Consider the following 8,084-nt stretch of genomic DNA (forward strand, 5'->3'; position numbering starts at 1 on the left):
CTCCTTAGAGCTTTGACTAAATTCCCAATGGGAGGTCCCCTTTTTTTCTCCTCAAATTCTCTGTAGCCCTCAGTCTGAGCCTTTTTCAATTATAGTTGTTAGAGTTTGTTTTCTGAAAAGATATCGGTATTCCTCAGTCGTTAAGCACATTGTCTCTGAAACCCAGAAATTGGGTTTCAATAGCAGTACTACCAGTTCCTGATGGTGCAATTATGGGAAAGTTGCCTCGCTTCTCTGAGCCTCAACTTCAGCATTTATAAAATGGACACAATAATAGTATTGTTTCCTTATCTTAAAATTTTAAGGCCATGAGAATTTTAGAAGTCAGAAAATTTTTAATTTTAAAAAGTATAGCACACATTTTGTATCCTACAAAATACTCCCAGTGGTCTGGGATAGGGCTTGAAAGCAAACACCTCAGTATTCAGTGAAACAAAAGAGTAATTACCCAAAATGGGATAAAATGAGAAATAGCCACATGTCAGTTCATGAAAAAGTTCAGGTCAGCTTTTGCTGTCAATTAATTATGAAAAATGATATGATTCAACTCTGGGTTTTTAAAGATATGTATTTTAAAATTGTGCATAAAGGACCCATGAGGATTAAAGGAAATATGTGTAACACACTGTGGCAGCCTACTAAATGATAAAAGAAAGTAAGCAATTGCTATTATTGTCATTTATGTTCATGGCTCTCATTCTTATTGGCAACACGGTATTGGAGAGAGAAGGAGGTGTTATATCTTATATTGCAAACCCCTCCTATTACATTGCATTTTGTAGGTGCTTAATAAAAGATGTTTGACTGAATAAAATATATCATCTCATTGTTGTGACTGTGACATCCAGTCATAGAAATATATAACCTTATAAATGGCTGAATAATCTAAAAATTAGACCTGAATTCCTCCAATTAAAGTTTACAGTCTGGGCCAGCAAGAGACAAAATAGATGAAAATTAAGTTATGTGAATTTTCTATAGGGAAGGTTAGATTGCTTCATTTATCACAACAATAAAAAAACATGGCCAGCTTTCTGACAGAGTGGGAAAAGAATGCAGTTGTGATGAAGAGCACTATCCACAACCTGGCAGGAGCTAAAGTAAGGGCAAGAGAGAGGCATTTGACCCAGGGGTCATGTGAAGCTGGATTGGGAAATGAGGGAAAGCAGTTGACTCCTGGGTGGGATGAGTACTTTTGTGGCACGAGTTGGTGGTCTGAGGGCAGTCACCCTCCAAATGCAGCCAGCACAATCAAGACTAATTGGTCTTTGTCGGCAGCCTCAATACAGGCTCTCATCTGAATAGATCTCCTTCTCTCAGGCGGACACCCCTAAGAGGATTCAGCACTTGTGAGTAATTTGGCCAAGCATAACTTGAAGCAATAAAACCTTCAGAGCCCTTCCAAGATCTTTCTACAAGAAAGAAAGATCCTGCAGGAAGGTTAGAGGAGCTTGTCTTCCCTAAGCATGGGTAAAGGCCTCAATAGATAACACTTGGAATATTCGTAGAGATGAAGGGAGTAGAGATCCTTAAGGAGAAAATGAGCTATCTTCTAAATTGGCTGAGATATGGTTTATTGAATGGCAGGTCACTTCACTAGGATGATCAGCCCTTTGTCATATGTGACTGGAAGCCTCTAGGACTCAGGGACTGGCAATGTGTAAGGAATCAACAGGAGTTCTGGCCCAAGGGAAACATTTTCCATCATGCATTCATTCATTAACTTTTCTAAAGTCTGCTTCTGTCTTTTAACCTTAAAGCCAATCCTGAGTTCAAGATGGTCCCAAAGCATGAACTAGTCTTGTAAACAGGCTATAGGGCCTACCAAGAGCTAGTCTCTATAGGGTCATTGCTCCTGTAATGTTCCCCACAAAGACAATTATAGTCAAAGATGCTCTGGTAAGGCATGAGGCAAGTTGGATTCATTCTGAAATGACGGTGATGTATCTAAAGATATGCTTGGAAAATCATAAGCCTGGATGCTACTGTTGAACTTTCCACAAATGTACATGAACCTAGCCAGCCCATGGGGGTTTAGTCAATTATCTCAGTGATGCTGCCACTATCAAAAACATTTTTAAAACCCCTTCTATGGGACCAGCTCCAGAGTTCAAACCGTATTCTTGAGAATATTTGTAATGGTGAAGGGTGAATTTGATGTTTAGATAGAAACTATAGGTCACCTGAAGACAAAACTAAGTAGGTAGCCCAGGAAATGCCATTTAAAAATAAATTAATGAAGAAGTAATGCTTTTTCAGTGGATAACCCTGAAAGGAAAAGAATTAACTTTTATTGAGCTCCCACTATGTGCCAGATATCTTTATATGACCCTAATCTCATTTCATCTTTAAAATATTTTTCTTGAGGTAGGTATTACTCTTACATAGAAAATGGGATCAGAAAAGTCAAGTAACTTCTTTTAGGCAACACAGCTTGTCAGTGGTAGAGCTGAGATCAATGGCCGCTTCTTCTATTTGCAAAGCCAGTGAGTGCTCTTTGCGTTACAGAACACTGCCTTCTTTGAAAGTCATTAAAACAAAGAAAGCCTTCCAACCTTGATACACTCACAAAACATCATTTTCACATCAATAAAAGAGGTGACTATACTTATAAAAGATTTGTTTTGAAATGGAAGAGTTCCAGGAATGTTAGCAATGAATCAGGCATTTGTAAATCAAATGGGGGGAAAATATTTGCAAATGATACTTCTGATAAAAGGCTAATATCCAATATATATGAAGAACTCATATAACCCAATAAAAACAAAAAACCAGACAATTCAATTAAAAAATGGGCAGAGGACATGTTTCCAAGGAAGATATGCAGATGACCAACAGATATATGAAATGATGTACAACATCACTAATTATCAGGGACATGAAAACCAAAATCATAATAGTCATGGGGATATAATCAATAACATTATAATAACTAAGTAAGTATACTGCCAGGTGGGTACTTGAAATATCAGGGAGATCACTATGTAAATTATATAATTGTCTGACCATTATGCTGTACACCTGAAATTAATACAAAATAATATTGAATATAAACTGTAATTGAAAAAAATTAAAAAAGAAATGTGTTGGAGAAGATGTGGAGAAAAAGGAACCCTTGTACACTGTTTGTGAGAATATGCATTAATATAGCAACTATGGAAAACAGTATGGAGGTTCTTCAAATACTTAAAAACTACCATGTAATTCAGCAATTCCTCTTCTGGCTATATACCTGAAAAATATGAAAACATTTATTTGAAAATATATGTGTGCCCCTATGTTCATTGCAGCATTATTTACAACATCCAAGACTTGGAAACAACCTAAGTGGATAATTGGATAAAGAAGATGTGGTACCTATATACAATGGAATACTACTCAGCCATGAAGAGATAAAATATTGCCATTTGCAACAACATAGATGGATTTTGATATCATTTTGCTAAGTGAAATAAGTCAGATGGAAAAGGGCAAAAACAGTATGATTTCTCATATATGAAATATAAAACAAAAAGTAACAAATGAACTAACAAAAAAGAATAAACTCATAGATATAGACAATAGAATAGTGGTTACCAGAGAAAAAAGAGGGTGGGGTCAGGGCAAAGTGGGAAAAGGGGGACTTAGGGTGGTAAGTGACCAACAGATATTGAATTGTACACCTGATATTTATATAATGTTATTACCCAGTGTAACCCCAGGGTTGCCTGCAGGGCTGTCTCATAGTACTTGCCATTGACCCTGTTCTGCGTGTTGTGGTTATTCCAGGGCTGGATGCTGGTGTCAATGTACCCAGGCCCCACACTGGGAATGAACTTGAGGTTGTTGGAATCACAAAAGTTCTTAACAGCTTTCCAGTTCTGATGGGAGGAGTCCAAATGAAAAACCATTGGAGCAAAGTAGGTGTACATGCCACGAAATCCAGTGGCCAGGATATTATGAGTGTGTCCCTCCTCTACCAGCAGCGCTATGAAAACCCCACTATAGGAGGTGTTGCTGATTGAGTACAGCCCATTTGGTGTCAGGAGATGGGTCCAGGCCTCAGGGTTGTCAGGTATGAGTTGTAGATATATAAAAGAGTAGGAGGCTCTTCCCTATGTTGTTCTTATAGCAGTAAAATGTGCCAGGGAGCCATACGTGTCAATGATGTACTTGATGTTGTCATGCTGAATGATGTCATCCCAGCCATTGTAAGGTTGGATGTGAAAGGCCACCTGACACAGATAGAAGATACTGGTCATGTGAGTATCTGTCTAGGGGTCACAACCTATAAGGCTGATGCTCCAACGATGGCCTGGATGTTGTACTGATGGGCAGTGTCCAGAATGGCAGGCACCAGGTCATCAGAGGGGTCCCCATTATCATCAGCCATGCCAGGTGGATACCAGAACAGGACTAGGGTGCTGTTGGTGACTTCCTTAAGCTGAGTCATGTGCTCTGGCAGTACATCGGGGTCCCAGGAGCCATAGGGCCCCAACTCCAGGTAGAAGCTGGAGCCCAAGTCGTGGGGATTGGGGGGACTATGGCAGCCATAGGCGTAGCTGGATGAGATCATGGGGTCCCAGTGAGGCACCATGATGTGGTCCCAATGAATGTACTAGTAGTGGCCCTCCCACCGCTGGCTCCTGTACCATGAATAGCAGAAGGCGTGCAGGTCTGAGTAGACCCACAGACTCTGCCTGGGGGCGGCCTCGGCCTTGGCCTCTGGTGGGGGGGAGGTGATTCCACAGGGGGTGAGGTCCTCCGAGTATCACTCCAAGGATGCCAGCTCCAGGCCTAGGCCAAGAGCCAGAAGTCCATCTCTTTCAACTTTTAAAAGGATTATTATTAAAGTACTAGAGGCCTGATGCATGAAATTCATGCAAGGGCCTTGGCCCCCGCCTCGGCAGCTGCTGCCTCTGCCTCAGCCCCGCCTGCCTCAGCTTTGTCCAGAAGGAAGGATGTCCAGAAGGATGTCTGGTCTAATTAGCATATTATGCTTTTATTATTATAGATGTTTGACACATAAGGAAACTGGTGACCCAAGTGAACTAGTGATTTGCCCAGAAATATAATATAGTCAGTCAATAGCAGAGATAGAAACTGATCCCAAATATTCTTACTCTCAAGATCATATATCTTCTTTGAAGATGTATATACAAAGTGCCTAAGAGCTCTGTCCTTGTACTTCTTCACTTCTCTATCTCCACCTACTCCTCAGATGAATTTATCTACTCCCATGGCTGTAAATACCAGATATACTAGTAAGCAAATGACTCCCAACTTTTAGTTCATGCCTTGACCTCTCCCCTGATTTCCACATTCTCAAATCCAACTACTTGATTGGCTAAATTGGTCCCAACTGTATTTCTCATTACCACCACCTCAACCTAATTTTCTCGTTATGGAGCTCGTTAACTCAAATTACTCTGTCAACTCAATGCAAAAAATCGGCCGAGAGACAGCTGGTATCTCAAAAAACTCGTTAGTAGGGACACTCGTAAGTCAAGGCCCCACTGTATAATATTTGCAGTTCATCGAGTCACACTTCCGAACCCTCACAGAGCTTCTTGTTAAGGTTGTCTTCTCTGTAATAGTAAGTATCCCTTTTGGATTCCATATACCTGGAAGGAAGGCCAGTACAAATCCATCCAAGGGCACAAGGCCTCAGCAGCAAAAACTGAGTCTTCACATTCCACAGCTGCCAACCTCAGGACACCATAGTCATGCCTTTCCAGAGTGTAGGCTGATCCCACCACCCTGACAGATGGCTCCTGGGTGCCTCTGTGAGCCCCCACTGGACATGTGTGATTTCAACCAAGGGCACAAAACAGCAAAGATTGGGACATCGTCCTCCCTGGTTGCTGACCTCTGGACACCGACATTGCGCCTTTCCAGCAGGCAGGCCTACTGAGCCCACTGCCCCAAAAGTGACTCCTGGGTGCCTCCTTCAGCCCTGGCTGGGTGCGCTCATATCTAAACAAGGATGCGTGGCCCCAGCAGTAGAAATTTGGACTTCCCCCTTCCCAGCTGCCTACCCACAGACATCAGACACCGCATCGCATGGTTTCAGCACACAGGCCCCTGAGGACACTGCCCCAGCAGGCAACTCCTGGGTGCCTCTGTCAGCCGCCACTAGGCACACTTGTATCCAACCAAGGGCTCAAGGCCTTGCAGCAGAAAATCGGACTTCCTACTCCTCAACTAATGACCTCCAGTCACTGCAGTCACACCGATCCAGTGTGCAAGCTCCCTGAGCCCACTCCCCTGGTAGGTGGCCCCCAGGTGCTTCTCTGAACTGCCACAAGGCACAACCCTGGCCACTGGCATCCAGTCCCCATGGTAGTGCCACTCTGGCACAAGGGCCTCCTGAGCACACTGCCCCAGCAGACAGCTCCTGGGTGCCTCTGTAAGAAGCCATTGAGCGTGCATATCCAACCAAGGGTACACATCCCCTGAAGCAGAAACCAGGACTTCTCCCTCTATGGCACACCACAATAGCCCCGATTCAGTGTTTGGGCCCCACGAGCTCACACCCTCAGCAGAAGGCTCCTGGGCCCCTCTGTGTGCTGCCACTGGGTGTGTGCCTCCCCAACCAAGGGTGCATGGCTCCCTCAGTCATATCCATGACATCCCTCTCCTGGCTGCATACCTCTGGACAGCTCAGTGAATTACTGAGGACTTGCCTCCCTGGACAAGGTCATATTGTTTCAGCCACAGAACCCGAGATTCCCACATCCCCAGCTGCTATATCCTGAACCCAATTGTGATTCAAAGAGGGAAATCACTTTGGCCAGAGTCCCACTGCCTCAACCACAGACTATGACAAACACCCCCCCACTTCGCCACTGTCAGGCTCCAGGCCACTTGTAGTGAGTTGCAGAGTGACACTAATCAAGCAAGAGTCCCACCACACTGGCCAAAGTCACAGTACATGAGCCTCAGGCCCCGAGACTCCTTCCTCCCAGACCATGGACTCTGGGAATCCACAGTGAGAACATAACAGTGAGACCTCAGACAACCTTTTCCGCAGGAGCCTGAACCACAATTACATCCAAAACAGCATGAACAACAAAGCCAGGGATGAGTCACATTGCCAACCTGAGACTAGAATTAATCCATGAATAAGAAACTAACATTTAAGATCCAACAGAGAGAGAGAGAGAGAGAGAGAGAGAGAGAGAGAAAGAGAGAGAGAGAGAGAAGCCAAATAGCTCAAGTAGGGAGCTCCGCTAGATCACCTAGCCCAGGAGACCTGGGAGAACGCACCACTAGCACCACCCCCAAAAGAACAGCGTTTTCTGATAAAAAACACTCAGCAAAGTGGGAATAGAGGGATCATACCTCAACATAATAAGAGCCTTATATGAAAAAGCTACAGCCGACATTGTACTCAATGGGAAAAAACTAAAACCATTTCCACTGAGAACAGGAACAAGACAGGGATGCCCGCTTCACCACTCCTATTCAACATAGTACTGGAAGTACTAGCCACAGCAATCAGACAAGAAGAAATAAAGGTTATCCAAATTGGAAAAGAAGTAAAATTGTCATTATTCGCAGATGACATGATACTGTACATAGAAAACCCTAAAGACTCCATAAAAAAGTATTAGACTTAATAAATGAATTTGGCAATGTAGCAGGATACTAAATTAAAGCCAAGAAATCTATGGCATTTCTATACACTAATAGTGAACTTACAGAAAGAGAGACTAAAAAAAATCTAATTTACCAATGCACCAAAAAAATTAAGATACCTAGGAATAAACTAAGGAGGTAAAAGATCTCTACTCAGAAAATTACAGGACATTGAAAAAAGAGATAGAGGAAGACATAAATAGATGGAAGAGCATACTATGTTCATGGGTTGGTAGAATCAACATCATTAAAATGTCCATACTATCCAAAGCAATCTATAGATTCAATGCACTCCCCATTAAAATACCAACAGCATATTTCACAGATCTAAAAAGAACTCTCCAAAGATTCATCTGGAATAATAATAATAATAATAAACCCTGAATAGCTGCTGCGATCCTGAGAAAGAAGAACAAAGTAGGAGGGACTTAAATACCAGATATAAAACTGTATTACAAAGCCAC

At 42.7% G+C, this 8,084-nt stretch overlaps 1 pseudogene; it reads right to left on the minus strand.

Annotated features, from left to right (window-relative positions):
* The window catches only part of LOC102755751, a 53,835-nt pseudogene extending 47,971 nt beyond the window's left edge, over positions 1-5,864 (minus strand).
* Positions 5,865-8,084: the final 2,220 nt, after the last annotated feature.

This window comes from Myotis davidii, unplaced genomic scaffold, assembly GCF_000327345.1.
Source record: "Myotis davidii unplaced genomic scaffold, ASM32734v1 scaffold460, whole genome shotgun sequence".
NCBI classification, from domain to species: domain Eukaryota; kingdom Metazoa; phylum Chordata; class Mammalia; order Chiroptera; family Vespertilionidae; genus Myotis; species Myotis davidii.